This window comes from Sinocyclocheilus anshuiensis, unplaced genomic scaffold (assembly GCF_001515605.1).
Source record: "Sinocyclocheilus anshuiensis isolate Anshui unplaced genomic scaffold, SAMN03320099.WGS_v1.1 scaffold976, whole genome shotgun sequence".
Lineage (NCBI taxonomy): Eukaryota > Metazoa > Chordata > Actinopteri > Cypriniformes > Cyprinidae > Sinocyclocheilus > Sinocyclocheilus anshuiensis.
The window spans coordinates 370,038-373,975 of NW_015552538.1; the positions used below are offsets into that span (position 1 = coordinate 370,038).

General features: G+C 41.1%; 1 long non-coding RNA gene across 1 annotated transcript in view; it reads left to right on the forward strand.

Moving 5' to 3' along the window:
• Nucleotides 1-1,725: 1,725 nt before the first annotated feature.
• The window catches only part of LOC107663833 (uncharacterized), a 20,656-nt gene continuing 18,443 nt past the window's right edge, over nt 1,726-3,938 (forward strand). The window contains exon 1 of the long non-coding RNA XR_001631390.1: nt 1,726-1,742. This is a non-coding gene — a long non-coding RNA (uncharacterized LOC107663833). The remainder of the gene's footprint in view (nt 1,743-3,938) is intronic.

A 3,938-nucleotide genomic window follows, 5' to 3' on the forward strand; every position in this document is an offset into this window, starting at 1 on the left:
GTTGCTGCTATTTCTGGGGAGGTCGTGGGGAAGCATGATCTGGTCGTCAGGTTTCTTAGGGGGGCCAGGAGGTTAAATCCTCCTAGGCCTCCCTCCCTGCCCTCTTGGGATTTGGCATTGGTGCTAAGAGCCCTACAAGAAGAGGGTGGGGGACCTGCAGGCATTTTCGGTCGACGAATCGTGCCTTGAGTTTGGGCTGGCTGATTCCAGTGCAACACTGAGACCCCGGCCCGGCTACATGCCCAAGGTTCCTACCACCCCTTTCAGGGACCAGGTAGTGAACCTGCAAGCACTGCCCCTGGAGGAGGCAGACCCAGCCCTAGCTTTGCTCTGTCCTGTACGCGCACTGTGACAGTACGTGAATAGAACTCAGAGCTTTAGGACCTCAGAACAGCTCTTTGTCTGTTACGGTGGACAGCAGAAGGGGAAGGCTGTCTCCAAGCAGAGGATGGCCCACTGGATAGTGGATGCCATCACCTTGGCCTATGAATCACAAGGTGTGCCCTGCCCACTTAGGCTGCGTGCTCACTGCACTAGGGGTGTCGCATCATCCTGGGCGCTGGCTCGTGGTGCCTTGCTAGCAGACATCTGTAGAGCTGCGGGCTGGGCAACTCCTTACACATTCGCTAGGTTCTATAGCCTGCGTGTCAAACTGGTTTCCTCCTGTGTTCTCACCTCAACGAGTAGTGGCACTGAGAGGCCCGGTTCAGAGTCGGCTTGCGGAGTCCTGGACGCCTAGTTCTCTAGAGAGTCCCCTGACTGGGCAGACCCTGTCGAGTCCTCCAGCACTCCGGCAGCCAGACGTGGCGGATCGTCCGGCGCCAGGCCTTTCAACCAATGAATTCCTGAAATCTGGTGTGAGGCTAGTGCCCATATGAGTGACCCAGTTGGGATCCCATATGTGTATTTCCACAGTACAGTTACTAGACCCGTGTTTCTAAATGCTGCCATCTCTAAATGATGCAGCCATGAGCCATCTCAGAGACTTCCATGTGCAGTAGGGCCCCTCGGGTTTACTCCACATGATAAATGTCACTTAACCCCCTCTGGGAGGAGGTGACTCCGCAGTGTGTCCTCTTCCAAATGGAAGGGCACGCTTTCCCAGTGTTATCCAAGTCCTACTGTTGGGTTGCGAGGAACAGCTGCCGGGTCACCGGCTCGGCTCCTCAGCGAAAGCATGAATTAATGGAGTGCACCTGCTGCCTCTTATTCCCGCACTGTGGGGTGTGGCAGCCAGATGCGAAATCTGCATGCCAATGTCCATTGTATGGCGTTATTTTAATGACAAATGTCGAGAGCGCATTATTGTAGCGCGAAAGCACATTAATACAATGCGAGGAGAGACACGTTTTAAGTGCGCGCACTCTCTCTGGGCGAGAGCAGCGTGTATCTGAGCGCGAGCGTCCGGTTTTGTGCGAGAGCAAGGGAAATCCGCGCGCGAGCAGAGAGATTCGCGCTCGCGCATTGTATTAATGTGCTTTCGCGCTACAATAATGCGCTCTCGACATTTGTCATTAAAATAACGCCATACATTGGCTCGTTTAGTTATACTCGAAGTGAATTGGTCTCTCTAGTGAAATCCCAATTCGTCGGTCATCACCGACTTGACATCTCCGTTCCCTCCTTCAGGGAACGAGGGTTACATACGTAACCGAGACATTTCTATGTAGGCACACAACTTTAAAGTCTTGGCTACAAAAAAAAAAAACTATTGAACATTTCCACTATTTTTGCTAGAAAAAGTTTCTGTTCATTGAAAATAACCCAATGGTGGGTCAACGTGTGTATAATAGAAACACATTTGAATGGTAATTTGAAAATCATTGTTTTGCCCAACAAATATTGTGATATACACTTCCGTTCAAAAAATTTGGGTCAGAAATATTTGTTTTATGTCTTTGAAAATCTTTTATGCTCACTAAGGCTGCATTTATTTGATCAGAAATACAGTAAAAGCAGTAATATTTATTTTATAATACTTATTTTTGTTTTAAGATATTTAAAAACTTAATTTATTCCTGTGAATTTTCAGCAGCCATTACGCCAGTCTTCATTATCACATGATCCTTCAGAAATCATTCTAATATGCCACTCAAGAAACATGTCTTATTATTATCAATATAATATAAAAAACAGTTGTGCTGCTTAATATTTTATGGAAACCATGACACATTTTCTTTGATAAATAAAAAGTTCAAAATAACAGCATTTATTTGAAATACAAATATTTGGCATTATAATTTTATTAATATCTGTCACCTTTGACAAATTAATGTGACCTCTGATCAATTTATTGTTTCCTTGCTGAATAAAAGTATTAATTTCTTTATTTAAAACAAGAAAAACCTTTCCCAAACCTTTCAATGTTAGTGTATAAATTATGTAGATTTCTAACATTTAAAACAAATGCTACCACTGTTAGAAAAAAAAAACACAAACATTTGTATATTTGGTCTTTTGCTGAAATATAGCACATCTTGCCCATGTGACAACTAAAGTAAGGTTGTAGTATTCACATTTTTAAATGACATTTTAATCCTGTCATAATCACATATCATTACCACCACAGCATTTACTACTTTTAATAATATAAAATGTTTCCAATTAAAATAACATGCAAATATGTTTTGGAAAACTTTGTTGCCAGAGGTCTAAATTACATTTTTGATTGTTGCTTTGGCAAACAGATTCTGTTAATATAAAAGGATTTCAGCTTCTTGAAAAGATGCTGGCTGCATCAAAACAATTTTCTGAGCGCTGCACATAATATAGAACTGACAATTAGAAGTATTATGTCCACCATCTGTTGCTAATTGTGTGGCTGCTAGCTTCATAAACCATGGCAATGTCTGAGAACCATCTTGAGCAAAATAAGTGAATATTCATCCCCGCCATCTGAGAAAATCACTGAGTTCATCATTGCATAGATTATGTATTTTGATGGTGGCATATAGAAATTGGCAGTGTCAAAAATGAGGCTGAGATTTTCTTAGTTACAACTAAGAAATAAAATGTTCTTTAGAGTTTAATTTTATTTTAAAAAGTAATTTCACTTTTAAAGTAGTTTTCCACTTGAATGGCTATACCAGCAGTTCAATTTGACGTAACAGTGGGTGACAAATTTATCTACGGTTTGCAATTGTTGCAATGATATCGAAAAAATGAGTGATATGAGCAATGACATATTTTCAGAAACGTATGTTTAAAAAGAAAGCAGTCAGCTATATCTTGTGTCCTCAGGTCCTCTGTGCCTTTTCTACAGGGAGCAACTTCAGTTCACCTGTCACAGTTAGTACCTGATAGTTTTAAGCCAGACCCCAGGATGTCAGTCAACAGTTCACAAGTGACAGAGACGAATACTGCACTGTCTCCCTCTGTTCTCAAAGCATACTGAAGATAGCTGTCGGTATGATTTGGGCAACCTTTTCATTTGCAAAAGACAAACCATCCATCAACAGCTGAAAGACAGGTAAATGTCATTTTAAACAATCAAATAGCTGCAAGGTTTTCTGAGGTCCTATTACTGACAGTATGATATCTTTGTATATTTTTATTATTGACATCTAGATATATACTATCTAGAATCTAAAATAGAAAATGTAAAGCATTGTACACTGATTTCTGTTTACATACTTATTAGTATGAAAGTGGGCCATGTTAACAATTACATCTAATAACATTTTTGCATTTGATTACATTCTCATGCTGCAGTATGAGCTTTTTTTGCAATGCAAATATATGGCAGATGGGAGCAGGTGCCATGGGTCGTGTATCCTCTGACTTTCTCAGAGTTGGTAGGTTGCTATGCAGGTTGCGGCTGCAAGAATGAGACAGAGAAGAGCACTAAATTGTAAAATATTATTTCTAGATCCAGAAGCCATTAATAAATGTACAACTTTTGAGTGAAATGGAATTTTAATGCAACCTCAATATATATA